Genomic DNA, 24,602 nt, shown 5'->3' on the forward strand with positions numbered 1-24,602 from the left:
TGCCACCGTGGAGTTCATTATGAGTTATACATACTTCCCACCCACGTCCCCTTTATCATTTTATGGCACTGAAATGAGTAGCATCTGAATAAAAGCTGAGAATGAATAATATAACATATAGAAAATATGGATGTGCTGCATGAGGTTCTTACCAGTCATGCAGAACAGGTCCTATTGGGTGTATTGTGTTTTTGTATTAAGTGTAAGTGATTCAAAAACGTATATACTCGAATATAAGCAGATCAAAACATAAAATGAGGTATCTAGTTTTACCTAAGAAACCAGGAAAAGTGGTTGATTTGAATATAAGCCCCCTTCCCAGTATATATAGTATAGATAGCCAGATATTCCAACAGTGTTTGGTAGCAACCTCAGGCAAAAGGGAGATACTTACCCAAGAAGAGGGAAGCATCCAGAGGTGCCTCATATCTTCTGACTGACACAGGTGCCTGGGACCCTCCTGAAGTTCACAACCACGCACCTCTTCATGCTTGAGCGCAGCCGTGATGAACCCATGTGAGCATGGCTGTGCCTGCCCAGTAGCATGGAGCCACTTGCTCATGAGCATCTCCAGCTTACTGTGCAGGTGTGGCCGTACTTGCAAAGGCGCAGTATGGCCAATAAATCCAACAGATTCTTGTCAGTTTTATTTTGGGGTCTGCGTGTGGCAATGGTGGGGGCCAGAAGGACGTGGGCCTCGTTTTAGGTAAGTATCTAATTTTTAGCTCCAAGTTTGCCTAAGGTACACTTTAAAACAGCAATCAGCCAATACTGGGAGTTGTAGTGTTCTGAACACTACAACTTCCAGCATTGACTGATTGCTATTTTAAAGTGTACCTTAGGCTTCTATGCCTTCATATTGTGTAATAATGTCTGCTGTGATCCTGCCTGGTGGTCAGGTTTTAATGGGGGATGCTGAGTTATGTCAAATCCTTCAAGCAGCCAATACACCTCTATTTCCACAGCACTGCTCTCTCTCTCTCTCTCTCTCTCTCTCTCTCTCTCTCTCTCTCTCTCTTTTTCTTTTTCAAATGTTGGCCAGTGAGTAAGGAAAACAGGCACAGAAATCCACAGCTGAGACTGGCCCAGGCCTGAAGTATTAACTTGCACTGTGCTGACTGGAATAGTGCAGCCTATAGATTAACAGTGCCGTACTGCAGAGGGGTCAAAGGCCCCTCTCCACCCTGCTTTACTGGGTGTGGCTATTCTACAGTCCTGCTGAGATCCTCTGTGCTGGGAACAAGCCTGTACTTGCTGGCGCTGCCTGACTCTGTGACTTTACCCTCTATGATATCACAGATCAACCATAAACCCAGAAAGAGGCTGCCTCTGATCTCACCGCTCTCTAACCCTGAGCCATTAACCCATTCGCTGCGCGGTATCATCTACACACACCACATAAAGCACATTGTCTAGTGCCAGCTTCTTGAATGTACACTAGATTCTGTATTGATAAATATATCAACCTGTAAAGTCAGTAAGCAGGAATGCAATCCATTAAACACTTATCTGTGCGCGATCGGCAACGAGCATAACCCAGATCTTCTCCCTCTCTACCTAAAAGCTATTTGCAAATTGTAACATGTCCTAATATTTAACCAAGTCCATCAAGCTTTCTATTTACATACAGAGAGTGAACGTCAGCTCCAGGTCACGCCTCAGCTGCACAGTATGGAACAAAAATGTCAGAGCAACCTCAAATGAATGGTAATGTGTTTATAACCGGGTCAGGTGACGCTATGCTGACCCTATGAGCTTACAGTTAACTCTCTCTCGTGCTCCCTGTTCTGCAGATGTATGACAGCTAGGGGAGCTGTACCACAGAGGCCTTACACAGATGTTATTTTAGTAAAATAGAGAAAACGCAGGGGCCTATTTATAAAGAGGGTGATTAGGCTGCTCGTCAGAAAAGAGTGCATACATCAGATAAGGGTGCCTGGAAAAAAGGGCGCGGGGTATAGCTGAAATTTTATAATATTGTCTATAACAGTATTTGTATAGTTTCTCCATGTAATAACATTTAAAAAGATCGTCTATAACAATGAAAACAAAAATATATGTACAATCGTAATAACTACCGGTATAGTAAAACATTGGTAAATATTACCGATATTTTTCTACAACTAAACCTAATCCTACTCTCACACAAAACCCTACCTCTACCTATTCCTATCCCTAAGACTCCCCTGGTGGTGCCTAGCCCTAAGACTCCTATGTTGGTGCCTAACCTTAAGACTCCTGTGGTGGTGCCTAGCCCTAAGACTCCTATGTTGGTGCCTAACCTTAAGACTTCCCCGGTGGTTCCTAACCCTAAGACTCCACTGGTGGTGCCTAACCCTAAGACCCCCCCCCCCCCCCCCACGGTGGTGCCTAACCCTAAGATTTCCCCTGTTGGTGCCTAACCCTAAGACCCCCCCTGGTGGTGCCTAATCCTAAGACTCCCCTGGTGGTGCCTAACCCTAAGACCCCCCCCCCCTCTCAGTGGTGCCTAACCCTAAGACTTCCGTGTTGGTGCCTAACCCTAAGATTTCCCTGTTGGTGCCCAACCCTAAGACCCCCCCCCCCTGGTGGTGCCTAACCGTAAGACCCCCCTGGTGGTGCCTAACCTTAAGACTCCCCTGGTGGTGCCTAACCCTAAATTTCCCCTCCTGACGCCTAACCCTAAAACCCCTTTTCTCCGCTGAATAATGTTAAAACAAAAAAACAATAATTTACTAAATGATTATTCTCAAAACAAATTTCAAAATGTTATAAAATTTAAAACGATAATTTACAAATAATTTAATTTATAAAAAAAAGTTAAAACGTTAAAACGGTATTTTACAAATTATCATAATGAAAAAATGGTATAAAAAGTTAAACCGATAATTTACAAATGATCAAAATGCAATTAATCAGGCGCCCTAATTTTTTCTTTGGTGTCCAATAGCCGATATTTTGCTTTAGTGCCTATAGGGGGCGCCCCAAATAGTCCATTGGCCACAGGCGCCCTTTTTTTCCCCCGAGTCCAATAGCTGCTGTTTCCATAAAAATAATTGCACATTTCAGATTACTAGATTTTTGCAAAGTGCCATGTCCCTTCTAAGATGCCTCCCAAGTTCTGAGGGTCACCAGGGGTAAGCAAAAAAAAAAAAAAAGGGTATAAACATTGGGGGCCTCATCAAAATTTTGCTGGAGGGATCCATGATTTATAGTTATGCCACTGCCAAGCAGCATACATCACTTGTTTTATGACTCTCGTAGGATGGCCCCCCCAGGCTGTGAGGGCACCAGGGGCAGGAAAGGGATAGGGTATGAACATTGGGAAGCCCCAATCAAAATGTGGATACAATGGGCAACAGTGGTGGTTGTTTCAAGCACCCGATTCGCCAGTTTGCGACAAATCGCCACTGTAAAATGCAATCTTATGTGTCCATAATGCAAACCAATGGGCTGTTTAATTATACTTTTTTCTGATGAGTATTGACACCTGTGGCTGGGGATTTGTTACTGGGCCTAGCACACTTTTCCTTATAGAATTATCATACACAATATCATGCCCCTGATGAGCCACTGAAGTGACAAAACTAGTAGGGCGGTCTCAGAAATGCGGAAGGAAGCTGGCATTTTGTCCCTTGGTGCACAGTGTCCACGAGTAAACGGTGCAGTCAGGAGCTGGCCAGGTGTCCAATGCACAGGGTAGAGCCTGGGAAAACGTTTTACCTTAAAATACCCTAGAAGCGCCGTGGACCCATCTTGCAAAAGGTCATTTATCAAGGGTAAGGGCCCACTTTAACAGTGCGAGCTTTACATTGGGCCCCCTCAAGCGCTCTATGCATAACAATTTATATGGAGCACCATAACCTGCCACGGACTGCTTTCCAGTTACATATGTACCAGCAAGTCCTATCAGATACCAGCTAGTCCTGTCTTGACATTCCACCAAGAGGACAGTTTGACCCATTTGTTCAAGGTCAAGAATTAGAGGAACTTGTAACATCCTAAAGGCCAGAACAGGACCCTTGAGAACAATGTGTAAAGCATTTGTCCAAGCTATAACCACACCACAGATAAGCACTTTCCATACAGGAGCAAAAGGACTGCAGAATGCGGACATTCCGTCTCCATTGGACTTAGCTGAACTGATGAGCCAAACACACTATGTGCAGCCAAAAGCTAACTAAATACACAAATGTAAAGAGCAGAGTTCAAGGATTACTTGATGATGTGTGGGCTGCCATGCATAGTAATGACGAAAATTGAATGGCTTGGTTATTTAATCATGTAGTGAACAAAGTGAAAAACAGAAGAAAAAACAACACGCATATGTACAAATACCAAAGATCAATATAAAAAAACAAGCTTTCTCACATTCATAAGTCTGTGCCTAGAACATTGTATTGACTTCTGATTTGTATATATGATGAACACAAGATGAAGTTAGCAGATTAGTTAATAAACCTTCAAAACAAAAGGAAGGTGGAAATGCAAGGATAGGGAAGCCCAAAAGGGGCAGTATGTTAGATGGGGTCAGTGGCGTAGCAATAGGGGATGCAGAGGTAGTGACCGCACCAGGGCCCCTGGACCAGAAGGGCCCGGTAAGGGCCCTCCTATACCAGCTTTATTAGTTCTTTATTTTTGCTGAGCAGATAATGATCACCTCTATGGCCTGGTGCACACCAAAAACCGCTAGCAGATCCGCAAAATGCTAGATTTTAAAAACGCTTTTTGTTATTTTTCTATGGCGTTTTGCGGATTGCTGCAGTGAATTTCAGTATAGTAGATTTCATATATTGTTACAGTAAAGCTGTTACTGAACAGCTTCTGTAACAAAAACGCCGGCAAAACCGCTCTGAACAGGCGGTTTTCAGAGCGGTTTGCGTTTTTCCTATACTTAACATTGAGGCAGAAACGCACCCGCAATCCAAAATCTGCTGCAGCCCGGGAGTATGCGTTTCTGCAAAACGCCTCCCGCTCTGGTGTGCACCAGCCCATTGAAATACATTACCCTAGCGGATCCGCACCCGCAAGCGGATCGCAAACCGCAGCGGAAACGCTCTGGTGTGCACTAGGCCTATATATGCTGTGATTACTTGTAACCTTTAATAGACTGTTCTCCCAGCCTACACCTCTCTGACACGAAAGCAGTCCGTGGCAGGTTATGGTGCGCCATATTAATTGTTATGCATAGAGAGCTTGAGGGGGCCCAATGTAAAGCTCGCACTGGGGCCCAGAGCTCCTAAGATACACTGCTGAATATAGGGCAGTATGTTAGATCTATGGAAATAAAATGGTGAGTAGTGTGAAGCTACTCTCTAATTTCAGGCTGTCACATGAAGCAAACATTATATGAGTAAGAGGGGAAAACAGGACAGTCCCAACCCAGACCTGGATGGAACATTGCTGATTCCAGTGTAATGCGATCGCACTGTTACGACAGATCATCTGCATAGAAACTCTTGAGTATTCATTGATACAGTAAAGCGTATAAGAGGTATAAAAGACTTACCGGTAAAAGGATGTTACACTTTTGCTGCAAAAATAAAATAACAATCCATTTAGTTCCTTTGTCTACTACAAGGATATACTGCAAACACTATTTTAGCGTCCTTATTTCCAAATCAATAGCCGTTATTTCCATGGTGTTTATAAAAGATAATGACAGACAGGGGCATTGCTGGCCTCAAAGATCAGTGGCACGTGCCACAGATGTATTCTGGGGTGCCCCGGATTTCCCCCAGGCAGAGTCAGGCAGCAGTACTTACTTCTGGCCACTGTGGTGCCTCAATGGGGGGCATGCTGGGGGCTGTGGTTCATCAATGGGGGGCATACTGGGTGCAGTGGTGCCTCTATGGGTGCTGTGATGCCTTTATGGGGGCATGCAGGGAGCAGTGGTTCTTCTATGGGGGCATGCTGGGAGTTGTGATGCCTCAATGGGAGGCCCATGGAAGGGAGTCCACTGGAAGATCAGGGAATGCTATGGGGGACTGCCAGACAACATGGCATTAGGCCAGCATGCCCAGTAGCAAGCCAGACTTGCCAGCTCCGAAGCCAGGTAACTCTGCCTATTTATATGATATGGTGCATGGGAAGGCCTACTTAGACCGCCTTTAAATACATCTAAATTTGGCTCCACTCATGGCCACACCCACATTCCGGGGACGTGACCACGCCCATTTTTCGACCGGAGTACCCAAAAGTGCCCCAGATTTCTTAGGATCTTAGCAACGCCCCTGATGACAGACTGCAGTGTAAGTGTTCTCTGTCAGTCAATGAATGAAGCCTTGTACACACTAGTTTCTGGGAAGGTCCTTGATGGTCGCCACATCTAACCTATACTCCTCAGTATAGGTTAGATAAGTATAAGCCCCCAGTATAGGTTAGATAGGTATTTGCCTCCAGTATAGGTTAGATAGATATATGCCCCCAGTATAGGTTAGATAGATATATGCCCCCAGTATAGGTTAGATAGGTATATGCCCCCAGTGTAGGTTAGATAGGTATATGCTCCCAGTGTAGGTTAGATAGGTATATGCCCCCAGTATAGGTTAGATAGGTATATGCTCCCAGTATAGGTTAGATAGGTATATGCTCCCAGTATAGGTTAGATAGGTATATGCTCCCAGTATAGGTTAGATAGGTATATGCTCCCAGTATAGGTTAGATAGGTATATGCCCCCACTATAGGTTAGATAGGTATATGCCCCCAGTATAGGTTAGATAGGTATATGCCCCCAGTATAGGTTAGATAGGTATATGCCCCCAGTATAGGTTAGATAGGTATATGCCCCCAGTATAGGTTAGATAGGTATATGCCCCCAGTATAGGTTAGATAAGTATATGCTCCCAGTATAGGTTAGATAGGTATATGCTCCCAGTATAGGTTAGATAGGTATATGCTCCCAGTATAGGTTAGATAGGTATATGCTCCCAGTATAGGTTAGATAGGTATATGCTCCCAGTATAGGTTAGATAGGTATATGTCCCCAGTATAGGTTAGATAGGTATATGTCCCCAGTATAGGTTAGATAGGTATATGCCCCCAGTATAGGTTAGATAGGTATATGCTCCCAGTATAGGTTAGATAGGTATATGTCCCCAGTATAGGTTAGATAGGTATATGCCCCCAGTATAGGTTAGATAGGTATATGCCCCCAGTATAGGTTAGATAGGTATATGCCCCCAGTATAGATTAGATAGGTATATGCCCCCAGTATAGGCTAGATAGGTATATGCCCCCAGTATAGGCTATAATTATTATTATTTAGTATTTATATAGCGTCGACATATTACGCAGCGCTGTACAGTGTATATATATATATATCTTGTCACTAACTGTCCCTCAAAGGAGCTCACAATCTAATCCCTACCCTTGCCATATGTCTATATTATGTAGTGTAGTCTAGGGCCAATTTTTTTTTTAGAGGGAGCCAATTAACTTATCTGTATGTTTTTGGAATGTGGGAGGAAACCGGAGTGCCCGGAAGAAACCCACGCAGACATGGAGAGAACATACAAACTCTTTGCAGATAGTGCCCTGGCTGGGATACGAACCAGGGACTCAGCGCTGCAAGGTGAGAGAGCTAACCACTACAGGCTAGTTGGGTGTATGCCCTCAGTACAGGTTAGATAGGTAAATTACTCCCAGTATAGGCTAGATAGGAATATGCCCCCAGTATAGGTTAGATAGGTATATGCCCCCAGTACAGGTTAGATAGGAATATGCCCCCAGTATAGGTTAGATAGGTATATGCCTCCCAGTATAGGTTAGATTGGAGGATGTGCGCAGCAGCGGGGGGAGCAGTGAGAGAGAAGTTTCCACTTACCTGCCTTCATCCTGCACACACTTCTATCTTCAGCCTCTCCTGGCCCATGTCACATAGGTAAGAGCGTCCCCTGTGATGACATGCGGTCACGTCCCCACAGGGGGCGCTGTTACCATAGCGACAGACCCCGGGACAGGAAGTACATAGAAGCTGAGCAGGATCCAGGCAGGTAAGTGGAAACTTCTCTCTCCCCCCGGCGCTGCGCACAGCCTCCTGCCACTCCGCTTGGTGCCCGCACACCCGCCGCCAGCAGTAGAGCATGGCCCCCCGCAGTGTGAGGCCCCAAGCGGGGACGTGCCTCGCCTGTATGCTGGCGGCGCCCCTGGCACAGAGGGCTGCATAGGCACAAGCAGTCTTCAACATTAAAGTAGAAGTTTGTTTACAGGATCCTAGCACAGTGCAGGAGGGGAGTACCAAGATAAGGGAAGCCTCTGCATCCAAAGGCTTCCCCTACTGAGGTAAGTATCTTTTTTTTTTTTTTTTAACCTGATTCTGCTGGTTTGTGCAAACTGAAATGGGAAGATATTTTGTAGCAACATCAAATTACAAAACACTTGTGCACCAGCGATCTATGTCTATGTTCGTTCTATAACCAAAGTGGAATTTCTCTGTGAGGTCATCACACAACAGTGTGGAAGGAGTTAGTCACCTTCTGCAATAACAGTTTCCAACATGTAAAAGTGGAATAAAGAGATTTATAGATCAGATAATAAAACATACAAGTATTTCATATAGAAATGTATATAAACATAAAACTCATATAAAACAATACACAGCTACACAGGCAGGTATAACTAGGCACGAAAGACCTCCGAGGATATGTAGGTAAATGAGCTGAGCGTGTACAGATGTAGTCAGTACCTCCATTGTCATATGCAGTTATTGTGCAATAAACTTTCTACAGTATCAATTCTATGCACAGTTAGCTATCAGCTAGCCTTAAAGAGGACCTCCGGAGGAGGAGAGGAGGCGGGGCCAGGCGCCGGAAGACGGGTGATGCAGGGACTTCAGGACGGCATCGCGGGACAAGACTTCTCGGGTAAATATAACTTTGTTTTACTTGCAGGCTGCCGGATTTTAGAAATTTACTCTGGAGGTCCTCTTTACGGTAGCTGTACACTAGCTCGATTTCCCGTCGATATACAGCAGATTTGTTCACTGTGATCGAATCTGCAGTGAAATTGTTAACGCAAACTTTGACCGATAGACCGATTTTCATCTGACATTGGTCGATTCAGTCGATTGGTCTAGACGGAAAATGTTGTTCGATCGCCGGCAGGTCAGGAGCGCGTCACTAGCGGGGTTCGATTTGGCGATGACCGGCGCAGCATAGCAGCAGCAATAATCTCACCTATTCGGTGGGTGGGGGTCCCCGGGGTCCATGCTGTTACTTCTTCCAGCCGACCTTCTACTCCATGTCCTCTTCCCTTCCTGACCTGTCCTGTGACAAGCCGAACTTCAAACAGTAGTGCGCCTCTACTGTTTGAACTTTGACGTGCCACCGGATGGGACAGGAGGTGAAGGGGACATGGAAGAGGACACCGGGAGAAGTGACCGCACGCACCCGGTGAACCAGCGCTGGCGGACAGGTGACATTCTTGCTACTGGCCGGGGGAGCCCAAATGTGGGAAGCCCTGGGGGCGGCGAGGCAGGCAGCGGCAGCGGTGGCTCCACAGGTTTTGAAATTGGATTTCATGCTGAAACCTATTCAACCTCTGTGTGCAGTGTATGGGCAGCCAATAGATCCCTCTCTGCTTAGATTAGATCAGAGAGGGATCTATCTGTTGGTCGCTCTGGTGGCTATCGACCAGTGTATGGCTGCCATTAAAGGTCATCTTCAGGCTGAGCTCTGAACATAGCATCTGACAACTAAAGCTATGTACACACTCGCAAGATTCGCCACCCAATATAATCTTTACAGATCACTGTACATGAACACTATTTGGCTTTCGGAGTGTGGTTTTCCGAGTGGAGAGGGAATGGGAAAGAGACGCCAGTGACACCACGCTGTGGAGACTTAAAGTGAACCTCCGGACTAAAAATCTACTCCGCAGCACTGAAAAGGCTTGGTGTTTCTTTAACAGTTTCACAGCATCAGACTTTTTTCCCTGATGCTATGCAGAGTATGATAGGATTTCCTATGTTGTTATTCACGTTGCCTAGCAACTGGGAGAGGTGCTCAGGACACAGGACAGTTGGATCTGTGTCTCATGCTCCCTGTCACCTCCTTTCAACCAAAAAGATGGCTGCCATCATGAAATCAAACATTTGCCTGTTCTTTTAAAACAGGGTGGGTAAGAGATTATATTACCTATCTATTTTAATTAACATAACTAATGTGACTTAATGACAGTATGTTTGTTTAGGATGGAGTTCCTCTTTAAGCCTGGTACACGTATCCAGTTTTGATTGGCCAATCACTGACCAATTTAACCACCCCAATTAGTATAGTTTACCTACACAATCTATTCAAAGTATTCAAAACCTGTTAGCCCTCATACGATATGTAGATAATAAAATTGGCCAATCAAAATTGAAGGTGTGCACAAGGCTTTACTTTCTTCCCCTGATGCCTAGGAAAGATCCAGTGAGGCAGATTGCTACAGAGGTAGGCAGCAATGATGGGGGATGCCTGCACATACTTAGATTGACCATTATAGAAGCGGCTTCTGACTGCACATATTCCAGCCAGGGTTTGCTATATCAATACTGGCAGCAGCAGACAAACTCACACCCCCATTACAGCTATGTACAGTGGAAACCAATCAGAGCTGCCCGCTGCTCCTTTTGCTAACGGTGCTAATGGTATCGCGGGTGGGACCTCGGTACCATCATTTGGCCAATCATTGCACTCGATCAGTAGCGGTGACATCTGATAGGTCACTGCTACTGATCAAGTGCAGTGATTGGCCAAATGACGGTGCCATGGCACTAGTTAGCAAAGGGAGCAGCCAGCGGCTGTGATTGGCCGGTCTGGTTCCAGAACCCCCACCTCATTGGTCGCATGCCAAAGCATCCCCTCTGACTGACCATATGGGGGAGGGGCGTATATATTATATGAGGTAATTTATTGCTACCCTAAAACTGATGAATCTACCATGAGATGCTGCTCTGTACAGGAATATTATATATAACCTAATCTGTACCTAATGAGTACAGCTCCAAACTGACATCCACACAGGCACTGAATAGGCACGATGACCTTATCTACTTCTATTAATAGCTCTACAATACAGAGGTTTGGCAAATGGAGTCCAAAGTTTAGGTGTGTTTTGGAATCTGTACAGACCAGTGTTGCCAACTCAGGCATTTAATTACTTACACATATGAATTATACAGATCTTGTGGCTAGTTAGATGCAGTTTAGACACTGATCCAGAATCTGCATAACCTAGATGTGTCAGTATTTAAAGGTATGATTTGGCAACCCTGGCACAGCCCAAGCCGTTAATGCTGCTTAAAGGAAACCTGAGATGAAGAACAATAAGGTAAGTTACATATTTTTACTTGCGACTTCCACCAGACCCCTGTAGTCTGTCTGGCCCCTCAGATTCGGTCACATCTGTTGCGCCGCTGTAAAGCCACACGTAATCCTAGCAGTGCACTCCATCTGATCGCACTCCTATGGCTGGGAGCGTTCTGTGCAAGCCTATGTTACAGTCTTTGTGAACCTCGCAGAGCGTGCATCTGTGGAAGCACATTTCCCCCATGCGCACAGCTGGAACCACACATGTGCAGTAGCCTGCGGCTGAGCCAGTCTGCAAGAGAACAGAGGGGATGGTACAGAATCCAAGAGAGCTGACACACTACATGGGGCTGGAGGAAGCCCCAGGTAAGTATAAAACTTGAGGTGTTTTTCATCTCAGGTACACTTGCAGATGTAAAACCAAAAGATTATGGATAAGCTTCATCTTGTCAATGTAATTGTCTAAAGTTTCATGTTCTTAACAGAAATATATTCGTCTCAGAAAAGCAGCTACCATCTTGGATCCACCATTATCCTTCCCAACACCTCCTTCCTGTTCCAGTACCTGCCCCTATCTGTGAGGTGAGCTGTTCACACCATTTCCCACAGTGGAACATGAGCATCAGCATGCATCACCCAGCCAACTATGCCTACATCTTGGTCATGGAAGAGGCACAGGCTGACTTGAAGCTTAAGGGACATCTCGCTAACGGGCAAATCCATTATAAGAGTGTAGACAATCTATAGACCATTATAACACTATTTGGAAGGAATGGTTGTCATATAGGGGTATGCAGTCATAGGTTTCTCTGATTTACTCCCCTACCCTTGGTTGGGGTATCTCTGAGAACTCCTGCAATAAACAAATATTGATCTTCAGTGGCAACTTGATAATCTGTTTTTTTTCTTTTCTCCGACTTATGCCTCTGGGTTGGGGGGACATGGCTGCTGGCAAGGCTTTTTTGTTTGGTTATATCTAATGTTTAATTAGAGAAGGTATACCCTGGACGGCTTTATCTGCATTTGTTATATCTATGAGGCTTTATGTTTTGTATATGCATACCTGCATTGTCTTCATGTAGCCGGTTTATGCATTTCAATATGCAAGACAGTACTTTTTAATATGCTTCAATATACCTTGTCTCGAATTTTAAAAAAAGAATGGCTTGAAACTAGAGCATGTATTGGATAGGTGAGTTACCTACATCAGCATTTAAAGAGGGTATATATTTAATTTACACTTGCATGTAAAGAATGATATAAACTTCATAATATCTACTTTTAATAAAAATTACTACAGTTCCACATTATGCATCTGTTAACCCGGGGGTGTGGATTATCTGAAATGCATAGATGTGGGTTGCTCACAGTGGTCCCCTGAGAGACAACCAGCTGCAAAGGCAGGAGAGGACAAGTCTTTCCCCACTCTGGTCAATGGGTACTATCAGGGCTGGATTTCTGGAAGGGCCACAAAGGCCCAGGCCTAGGGTGGCTACCGCCCAAATGGGCACTTCAACATGAAAGAATTGTGGCTACATATGAAAGAGGAGGCTGAAAATGGGGAGCAACACATGAAAAAGAGAAACTGATGCTGATGATTGGCTACGGTACATGAATGATGCACGTGGAAGTGGGGGCTGCACATGGAATGGGAGGGGCACTGCTGCAAATGAAAAAGTAGTCACAACATAACTGATTTGGCCTAGAGGCACAAAAAATATAAATCATGCCTTGCTACTCCAGGAAATTCATGCAAAAAGAAAAAAAAAAAAGAAAGGTAAAACACGTTTTCTTCTGTGTCCAATAAACCTTTAGCCTGACTACTTTGCTTCCTTCTAGAGGTAAGTCCACCACTTTACTTCCTTATAAATGGCTTTATATATATTTTATTCTTTTTGGAGACTCCTGACAGCTATGCATTCCTAGTACCTCAAGCCTCAGCTAGCAGTCCGGATGATGTTATTATTTCTGGCAGCCACAGTATTACACATTAGGTGGTCAATTGAAGACACGACTGGGAGTGATCTAAGCTCATGTCTACACTTCTCAAGACACAGAGATGAGTCAGCCCAGCCTACAATGGATTTGGCAGAGGCAGTATAAATTAAAGGGATTACTGTCCTACACAGCAGAGTATGGGTTAAGATCTTATTGATTATTACAACAGTATGAACAATGTACAATTAAATAAAGTTAATAACTATGATAAGGAAGAAACAGTCACCTATTTCAGTTATTCCCACTGAACCTTAGATTGACAGAGTTTTGCAATGAAACGGATCTTATCTCAAACACCGGGGTGGATGCAGTGACCTCATCAGAACCATGGCCTCCAAACAAGTCACTGCCATCCACGTGGCAAGCCAGCTCTATGCCAGCCAGCACCACTGCAGAAGGTGCCAACCCAACTGCGCTCAAAATTATAATATTATTATTATTTGAATGTGGAAGGTATTCTCATTTGTGGGATTTTACTTCACTTCCTGTTCCTTGGGAACCTCCGGGACTTCCACTGGTTCTAACATGAGCTCTGGTGGTTTAGTGGAGAGGACACAAATTGCGGCAGGGGCTCCAACTCATCTTCATTCTACAAAGGGTTTGTTTGTTGCGGTCTGCGCCCTTTGAAGAAATTTCACAACAGGAAGTGAGAAAAATTCTCTTTGATGGGGATGCAGAGAGAAATAAACTTTAAGAAAGGGGCTAATCCCTTTCCACATGATCTAAAACAAAAATATTTTCTTTTGGGACTTGGAATATAAAGGAGAAAGTAAGACTGTAAGGCCTGTTTCACACGGGCAGCTGAAGGTGGTAAATCCAATGCTTGTCAACTGCTCCCTTGCATTGGCTGGGTGCTTGATAGTACTCGGCACCAGTGGTGTCCGAAGGGGGTGGTAGGAGCGCCTCCCTCCAGCATGCAGGAGGGTGAGAACCGGCTCCCCTGCAGTCTTGTCAAAATGCAGACAACCCTCCCCGGCCTCCCCCTCCCGCCGCAGCACTTCCTGTCTCTGTCTGCTCCTGGCCCCCTCCACAATGTCCAATTGGATTCTTCCTGCTCCACTGCTTGGCATTCACACCGCAGATGTCACTTCTTGTATTACTGCATAATGACACTATACACTGGCTATATACAGGGGGATCTAACTATACACTGGCTATATACAGGGGAGATCTAACTATACACAGGCTTTATACAGGGGGGGGATCTAACTATATACACTGGCTACATACAGGTGGATATTACTATATACTCTGGCTATATAGAGGGGGCATCTGACTAAATACACTAGCTGTATACTAAAGGGGGATCTGGCTATATATACGGTAATTGGGGATCATGTTTGTTACCTATCCTAAATGGGGGGTTATCTAGCTACCTATACTATAAATGGGGGGTCATCTGGCTACCTGTGCTAAAGGGGGGTTATCTGGCTACCTAATCGCTGCCACATTATATGCACTGCGCCTTGTGGCTATACTACACTACCTATACTGGGGGTTACTATTCCAGACTACCTATACTGGGTGCACCTATACCTGGCATTACCCGTCAAGGCACGATTAGCACACCGCACTCACTCCTTTTTTATTTTTGGGGGCGGGGTGTGTGTGTGTGTGTCTGTGTGCGCGTTTGTTAATTAATATCTTGATCCCCTGATGATGGAAGATTGCGAAACCGGTCGGGAAGAAGGCAAGTGGCACCTTTTATTGCCTTTTAGCTGTTGACCAGCACATACACACAAATTCATTTAGTGGTTCCCAAAGTCTCGGGCCCCAGACTGGAGGTCGTGTGGATCCCTGGTGGACTGTGGCCCGTGCCTTCTACTATTGAAAGCGATATATACAACCTTATAATGTAGGTTGTTTGGAGCTGGTAAGCCCCTTTTATTCCTTTGGGTGATGGTGACTAATAGGAGGCTTGTATACCACCATGGTGAAGTCTAATGCTGGGCATACATGGCAGTTAACGCAGGCTTATCAATCGAGTCTGATGGCTTGATTGATAATATCCGACAGGTACGATGACCTGCCGGATAGATTCCCCGCCGGCGGACAATAGCGGGGAATCGAGCGGCTGATAAGGAGTGCCAGTGGGGACAAGCGGGAATACGATCCGCGCGGACGAGCGGCAGAGGTCGATCCGGCGGCTAATCGGCCGCCGGATCGACCTGTGTATGCCCAGCATTACAGATTGTTTATTGTATTACACTGTAGTTGAAGCTCTGCGCTGAAAAGGCTCGGCGGGCCATATTTGGCCCCCAGGCTGGACCCTTAGTGGCCCCGAAACAATTGTTAACTTGAGTGTTGATATATGATTGGAGAATAAACTTTGGTCACTGAGAAGCTGGGGTGCTAAACAATTTCTTCTACTATTTGACTTTGGACATGCCTGTTGTAATGAGTGGATCCATAGGACAAACATGAAAGCTAAAGAACTATCAACTTCTAAATAGCAGTTCTCCTATTCCACAATACAAGGGCATCCACATTTTTGAATCTGCTCTAGCAATTTATATAAAAATTGATTGATATTCTTAAAAATGTGTAAAGCACCTTGCAATTTATGTTTAGCATTCGTTCCAATAAATGTTTTAGAATATGTAACGGTGAGCGCCAGCAGATTTATCTATTGTATAATACCAACAGTACAATAGCCCTTCATGTTAAATGTCATCCAAACATAACATCTGACTATACATTAAACAAAGGGGGGAAACAGGAACAGAGGAGAGGTGCGACGCGGCCCCCTCTGACTAATATTTTCCAGCCTGTAATTTAACAAAGCCTCTTTCCGTAATGACAGATAGCTCTGCAAGGGACATACGCGTTAGATATCCAGCCAAATAAGAAGGACTGTATGTAAATTAAACATCAAAAAGGTTTACAAAGGCTAGGCCGGTTTGTGCAGCGGGCTGTTCTTATAGAAAACCATAAAAAGCACTTGGTGGATGTGTACTTAGACTAAAGCACCCAGCCCCAGGCCAAAACACAGTACTAAAAGCATTTTACGGATGCAAGAGTGAGGTGATTACAGTGTCTTGACCTCTGTCAGGAGAGGAGATGTGCCAGAATGCAGGTAGAGTTCCCTTGCCTGAGGCAGCAAACTCAGGACCACAATGCACAGCTCTATCCCAGCATGCACTGCACACAACGGCTCTGTTACACAGCAATTGCCATTCAATAAATGCAGGTGGCACTAGTGTGAACTCAGATGAATATACCCCCCATTAAGTCTCAGCTTTCTATAGAGTCTATGGACTACATAAAAGCGAGCTGTAGTTGTTCTGGGACACGTACCATAGATTGATAACAGATTGAAATCTACTGACTATCTGTACCTCAGCAGTGTCACAGGAAACCCAAGAAATTCCCTGTAGCAGCCTTTCTTGCAGTCTTTCATTTTAGAATGTTTTGCCAACAAGAGGAAATTGTACATTTTGCAAGTTGGTAAAAAATGTCTTTTGTACCCCTTGTCAGCTCTTTATTTTCCTACACTACCTTGAGGGAAGAAGTGGCACAATTATGCAGTGCAAACTATACCTCCCCATCACAACGTCATCTCCCCACTGCAGCAAATACAATTATAATATAGCTGTTTGGCTTATATTTTGAACTGGTAAAGGGCTCCAAAGGAATCATTACCACATCAGTACAGTGCCTACAAATGCTGAAGCATGTGCTCACCCTGAGTACAAGACACACCCACAGGGCCAGTTCTAGACTTTCTGCTACCTAAAGCGAACTTTGGCGGATATGCCACCCCACACAATATGTACCTCATCATATATACCTCCCATATAAACCCCATAACCATTGAAAAATCAACATAGCCAGTCAGAGGCGGGGGCACTGGCACCAGACCGGCCAATCATAGCCACCCGCTGCTCCTTTTTTTGCTAACTGGTGCCAATGGTCTCGCGAGTGGAACCACATCACTGTCATTGGGCCAATAACTGCGCTCGACCAGTAGCAGTGACCTATCAGATGTCACTGCTACTGACTGAGTGCAGTGTTCAAGTACAAAGTGAAGGCAGGCGGTGCCACCAGTCGAATGAGGATGGTGATTCAGGGAGTGTGTGGATGAGGAGGGTAGTGTCTGTGTCAGGAGGGCAGGTCTAAGAGTGAAGAGGAGGCAGGGGCCAGGTGGCCCAAACTGTTTCTCCATACGCCGCCATCTAAATTTTGCCGCCTGAGTCACATGATTCAGATGACTTCATGGTAGATCCACCCCTGCACACCCACTACCAAGTGACGTCCAATCAAGTGAGGAAGCTGCTATCAGTGCATGACTTTTACAAAGAGAGTAGAGGATTCCCCTCTTGTCATCACTACTGCAGATCATGTTTTGATAATACATACATGTTCATGTAACATACATGTTCTCATTTTATGCTGGACTCCTACAGACTGAAAACGGAAGATACAATTCCTATTTTTCCTGAGGCTCAGGCTCAGAACACTAGATCAGTGTTTCTCAACATTTTATAAGTGTGTACCCCTTTTAAAACCCTGTACTCATCGAGTACCCCCTAGCATAGTAAACATGATCACAAGTACCCCTTGACAAATATATATTTAATCGTAGTACATGATAATTGGTTCTAAACAATGTGCAAGCATTTATTATTGCTTTTAATTAGCTAAAATACTAATTTGATGTTGTTTAAATAAGAGTTATAATTTTCTAAATCTCTAAATTTGTTATTCTTGGTCAAGTATATGAAGCCCGAGTACCCCCTGGACCCATTAGAAGTACCTCCTGGGGTACGCGTACCGCATGTTGAGAACCTAGGCACTAGATAACTGTTCTGTGGACTTTTCAGGTGGTCTGCTATGGATCTAACAATTCCAATTATCAGACTCCAGCAGTCTGAGAGTGAATAGTGTACAGCATGTTTTTGTACAGCTGTGGGTGACTGCCTGCTTGCTGCACAAGGTTTTTGCTCGCTGGCTAAATTTGTGAAATGTGTGAAAACAGTCAGAAATTTCTGGATAACACTGGGCAGCACGGTGGCATAGCGATTCTTGCCTTGCAGCACTGGGTCCCCGATTTCTATCCCAGCCAAGAGTTTGCATGTTCTCCCCTAGTCTGCATGGGTTTCCTCCGGGCAAACTATTTACATAATGGTGACAGCACCCAAAGTTGCTTCTTCAAGTAAGCTGTATTACAACCATACAGTTACAGAGTATGCAGAGCACACAACATGTTTCGGGCGTTGCCCTTCCTCAGGGCGAAACTTGTGGTGTGCTCTGCATACTCTGTAACTGTATGGTTGTAATACAGCTTACTTGAAGAAGCAACTTTGTGCGCCGTCTCCATTCTGTGAATAGTTTGAGCGTTTAGCAGGTGTGGAGTACCTGCAGGAGTCTGGCACCAGCTTCTAGGCCTGGAGCCACAGGCCTAGATGTAGAAGGTTTAGATGGATGCAACAGTGTGTTCCCTTCACAGTGGGCTTCCTCCAGGCACCCTGCTTTCCTCCCATAACCCAAAACATACGTTAATTGGCTTCTACCTAAAAATTGGCTCTAGACTACGATAGATGATATGACAATGGTAGGATGGTGGTTACTTACTTACTGTACGTAACAGGACTATAGACTGTATACTATATACAGCACTGCGGAAGATGTCAGCTTTATACACACAAAATAACAACAACAATAATAATAATAATAATAATAATAATATCATAATAGAGACAATGCATTTTATTATTATTTTTTGTAATTAAAATTGTTTTTTATTTATATATCGCCAACATCTTCCATAGTGCTGTACATAGTACAAAACAAATAGTGGGGTACATAGATACTGTACATGAGATGTTCAAAACTGTACAATCAAGACATCCAGCAATACAAGTACAGATATATATATATATACATATATAGATGAGGTGTGATTTGAGACATCACCAATACTGGTACATGTTCATATGATAAATTACAGCAGAAGCACTAGGAGGAGGTCCCTGCCCTTCCAAGCTTTCATTCTAGAGGGTAGTAAGTTGGAGACATTAGGGAAGGAGACATGGGTTAGCGGATGAGACAGTGAGCCTCCAATTCTACCAATAGAAAATTATAGGCTTGTCTGAACAGGTGTATTTTGAGAGAAGGTTTGAAGGTTTCCAGGCTCAGATTATGATGGACTGGCTGTAGAAGAGCATACCAAAAGAGAGGTGATGCTCGTGAGAAGTCCTGGAGTGAGAGGAGTTAACCAAGCTAGAGGACAAGAGGGTCGCCTGGGAAGAGTGAAGTTTCCAGGTGGGATGGTATCTGGGAGATTAATGAGGAAATATAAGGAAGATAACTTTTGTAGAGCTTTGTATGATCGTGTGGGGAGTTTGAACTGGATCCTTTGGGCAATTGGTAACTAATGGACAGATTGGCAGAGAGGGGCTGTCTCAGAGGAGCAGGAGGAGAGGTGGATGAGGCGGGCACTAGAGTTCAGTAGTTACAAGAGCGTGGCAGCCTCGTTTATGGGTAGTTTGAAAAGTAGGGTATTACAGTAGTCAAGACGGAATATTTTCCTATATAAACCTTCCTCATGAACTCAAGGCAAACAGGTCTGAAGTCTGTGGGTGTCTGGTGGACTTCTCATGATCATGTGATCAGTTATCATTTCTGCTTCATGTGTCATCTAAAAGAAGCAGAACTGAGGCATGATCACAGGATGGTGCCCAAACAGAGAAATAGAAACCAAACAAAGTTGATCACGTCTTCTCTTTTACTGTTTGGAGAACTGAAGGAGAAAACACACCTCGTCCATACTTGCCTCTCAGCAGTCATTTTAACTGACCAACCCTTGAATCATCATGTAAGCTGCTCCACACATGAAATCTGCAACTACCATTGGTTCTGCTTAAAAGTAAAATCAGAAAAACCATACTCCCAACTTTTTGAGAAAAGAAAAAGGGACACTTTAAGATACGCCCCTGTTACATCGCTAACCAAGCCCCGCGACACCCCAACTTAGAAGCCAAAGATGTTGTTTCATTATTGAAACCACACTGGTCCTTTCTATCTGTAGTTTTCCTTCATTTGAACATTTAAAAATAAGAAATATAGCAATTTGAATAGTATCTATGAAACACATTTTAAAGGTAGAAAAATAAATATATTTACATAGATCTGAACGTCAGTCATGAAAAAGGGACAAATGAGGAAGAAAGAGGGACAGGGGGATTTAGTTCCCAAAGAGGGACTGTCCCTCCAAACAAGGGACCTATAGAAACACAGTGCCTTATGCACAATCTGCCTCCTGTGCTAGAATTGTGCATAAAAGTATTACACTAACATCAAACATGTAACAGTTGTCTCCATTGTTGTGTACCAGGGCCATATAGGGATTAGACTGAGCTCCTCTGAAGGACAGTTCGTGATGTGACTGTGTACTCTGTAAAGCTCTAAGGAAGAAGTCAGCATTATATAAATGAATAATGATAATGTAGCTGGAGGTCACGCCATACAATCTCATCCTGAGTTTAATCCACAAATACATCTTCCTGTGTTCATGTGAGTTCCTCGTGTTCCTGTCCATCAGTAAAAAGACAAGACAAGACAAATAACATTTATATCGCGGTTTTCTCCTGGCGGACTCAAAGCGCCAAAAGGACAACAGTGTACTGCTTTACTAGGCAGCCAGTATAGAGGCTGCTCACGCCAACATGGTACTTGAGCCCTTAAAGAGAGTCTGAAGCGAGAATAGATCTCGCTTCAGACCTCATAGCTAGCAGGGGCATGTGTGCCCCTGCTAAAACGCCGCTATCCCGCGGCTTAACGGGGGTCCCTGTTCCCCCAAATCCCCTCCGTAATGCGGGGGAGCGTTTCCGCATTGGGGCAGGGCTAACCGCCGCAGCCCTGCCCCACGCGCGTCTGTCAGCCGCATATCTCCGCCTCTCCCCCGCCCCTCTCAGTCTTCCTTCACTGAGAGGGGCGGGGGAGAGGCGGCGATGCACGTCTGATAGACACGCTGGGGGGTAGGGCTGCAGCCGTTAGCCCTTGCCTCCAGGAAGAGAAATTTAGCGACCAAGTCTGCGACCAACTTTTGCGGGGGGTGGGTTGGGGGTGAAGGGACCCCCGTTAAGCCGCGGGATAGCGGCGTTTTAGCAGGGGCACACATGCCCCTGCTATATATGAGAGCTGAAGCGAGATTTAGTCTCGCTTCAGTGTCTCTTTAAAGGCAGGCATATCCACTCCAGTGTTCTCCCCAGGCTCTGTTTGCTGGGGGCTCCACCCGGCTAATTTTGGTGAGCACCCGACTGCCATCGGTTTGCCTCCTCATCCTCCTCCAGTGCTGTAAGCAGAGTTTCGCCGTCTCTGCATTCCCCCATTGTGCCCTATCTGACTACTTTTTCATGCCATACGGCAGGCAAAAACTCCTGGGGAGAACACTGCATTCCGGCAGTTGCGGCGCTCCCGGGCAGTGGATGCTTTGTGGGGTTGTTTGCACTGCCCCTCATTTCTTGGGGGTACAAGGAGGCCTACACGCGGCGCCCCTGTTGAGATGCAAGAATTTGCGTGGGCCAACTCCTGCAGGAATGTCGGGGAGGTAGCCTTAGATCCTGCATTATCTGGTTAAATTCAAATGAGTCATTAGACTTGAGGCAGCCAGTATATAAAGGTCCGTACACACGCCGGACTGGAGGCAACGACGGGTCCGTCGTCACCTCCCGCTGGGTGGGCGTTCCAACGCCAGTCCGGCGTGTGTACGCACTGTCGGCGGACTGATACGGCTGCTTCTGAGCGATCCGCCGGGCGGATCACTCAGAAACAGCCGTATCAGTCTGCCGACAGTGCGTACACACGCCGGACTGGCGTTGGAACGCCCACCCAGCGGGAGGTGACGACGGACCCGTCGTTGCCTCCAGTCCGGCGTGTGTACGGACCTTAAGTCAGGTGAAACTGGTCAGAAGCACACACCTTTCACTCTCCTTAGATATGCAGAACACTGCATTCTGCAGGTTACCTACATCATTCCTGAATGGGTTATACTGTAAAAAGTATGCAATACAGATTGTGAGATAGATAATCCAATCAGATGCAAACTTCCAATAGTGTGTCAAATCCATCCAAAATGGATAGCTTGCTATGTAGTAAATATGGTAGAGTTAAAGAGGAACTTTAACCAAGGATTTAACTTCATAACTACATATTATAGACATATGGCAATGGTAGGGATTAGATTGTGAGCTCCTTTGAGGGACAGTTAGTGACAAGACAATATATATATACACACTGTACAGCGCTGCGTAATATGTCGGCGTTATATAAATACTAAATAATAATAAAATAATAATAATAATAATAACTTTCCCATGATAAATCTTTACCTTTTCTCGAATAGATCATCATGGGGGTCTGTATGGCTGATATTGTGGTAAAACCCCTCCCACAGTGTGATGTCATGACCATAATCCTTTTGCTGTCTGTGAATCTCATTGCATTGCGGAAAAGAACATCTGTTTCCAAGTGCCAAGCAAGCAATATCTCCCTCTGTGCATAGAGCCAGGATCACCTGGCAGAACTAAAGATGTCACCACCAGTGATAAATTACAGAATGTAAATCAGAGAGAGGAAAGATATTACAATGGACAAACACTGACTAAATAATCTATAATTGAATATTGTAAAAAATAGGCAATTGTATTCATTATGTTATTTTCACGACAGTTCCTCTTTAAACCACCTAATTGCTTCCTGTGTCTCTCAAGGATGCTGGTTATACGATTATCATAGATTTATGTAACACCGGCATCTTCCTTCGTGGTTTACAATGACAGTCCTGCAAACTATGAGATCTTTATGCTACGCTCTCCAGATCTGCACATGTGCTGTGGTGATCACATCTGACCCTGCCAGGATTTCTGAAGTAGAAATTCCATACAACCAAATAAAAATTCCAGCACTGACAGGTCCCCCAATGTCTTCAGTTCAGGCTCTCTTCCCCCACTGACAGGCTCCTGCTCTGACTCTGGAAATCCTCTTCTATGCAAGCTCTGCATTTGGCTTCTGGTTAATGTACTCTGCATAATGCTATGTACTCACCTCACAATACAGGGAGATGGATCCAGCAACATCTCTCTGATGACGAGCGCTCCCCTGATCCATCCTCCTCCATCTTCCGTCCGGCGGGTATCCACAACGTCACAAGACGTTACACGGCGGCCATAAACGGGACTTTGACATGTTACTTTGCGCAGGAATCGTCATGGATCTTAAATATCTGATCTGCCCTGATGGTCGTTATCGCATAAACGACCGTGCATCACGTAAAAAAAAAATAGTCGTCAGGAAAATCATCAGAAAAATCACAAGGTGGGTACGGGCCTTTGAGAATGTAGAATGCTGCAGAATTTATGAAGGGTCACGCTATTCCAGAGCCTGTCAGTAGGGGAAGACGGTACCAGTCAGTGTTGGTAAATGCCATGGAGGAGGCTAATATAAAGGCTCTTTCACACCAAATATCATGAAATGCAATCACAAATTGAACGACACTTTGCATTTCGCGTTTTGCGATTTTTACTATGTTGGCCTCAATTGAAACGCAGAAAGAAATGCAGCAGAACTACGATTGCCTTTTTAGAAAATCGGAAACGCATTCAGTATGAATGCATTCCCATGATTCCAATTGCAACTTTACCATACTTGCATTTGGAAAATTGCAAGCCATTTCAAAAACAAAACGGAATACTGCCAGTGTGAAAGGGCCCTGAAGCTACGTACTCATGGGGGACAATTGTCCCCCGTAGCATGCGCGCACGCAAACAGGGAGCGACAGCTGTCCACACGTCTCGCCAGAAAGGCAGAGACGCGGCGGAACCTGTTTGTGAATGGAGCATCCCGCGGCCGGATGCTCCATTCACTCGCGTAGGTCTCCTGTTGCTAGCCCGCGTACTCACGCGGGACTAGCGACAGTTCCGGCGAAGTTGCGGCGACAGCTGTAGCCGGAGATTGAACATGTCAATCACCTGGCGACAGCTCCGACGGGCGACGGTTCGGGGCGTGCGCGCTATACACACGGGCGACCTGTCGCCGCAACACGCGCGTGCCACGTGGCTGCGGCGACGGCCGTACCCCGTGTGTATGGGGCTTAAGGGTGGTTCACACATAAAAGATACCGATGGGGTTAAATCAACAATCCACCTTATTATTTCTTCCCAGCACAATTCACCATAACAGACAAAATGACTGCTGCCTGTCAGCCGTTTCACGAGCGCTGCTTACTTCCTCCCTCGCGAAACGGCTGTCAGGCCGCAGTAAATTTGTCTGTTATGGGGATTTTTACTGAGAAGAAGTAAAAAAGTAGATTGTTGATCATCTGGTGCCCAGAA

At 45.1% G+C, this 24,602-nt stretch overlaps 1 protein-coding gene across 2 annotated transcripts in view; it reads right to left on the bottom strand.

The window, feature by feature from the left end:
• Positions 1–24,602, bottom strand: part of ACTMAP (actin maturation protease) — a 339,819-nt gene that overhangs the window by 275,391 nt on the left and 39,826 nt on the right. The window contains exon 2 of one of the 2 annotated variants that reach the window (XM_068250794.1): positions 5,489–5,512. The exons of the other annotated variant lie outside the window; for it this stretch is intronic. The gene's annotated coding sequence lies outside the window, so the exon portion shown is untranslated. The remainder of the gene's footprint in view (positions 1–5,488; positions 5,513–24,602) is intronic. 2 annotated transcript variants of the gene reach the window in all.

This window comes from Hyperolius riggenbachi, chromosome 8 (assembly GCF_040937935.1).
Source record: "Hyperolius riggenbachi isolate aHypRig1 chromosome 8, aHypRig1.pri, whole genome shotgun sequence".
Taxonomy (NCBI): domain Eukaryota; kingdom Metazoa; phylum Chordata; class Amphibia; order Anura; family Hyperoliidae; genus Hyperolius; species Hyperolius riggenbachi.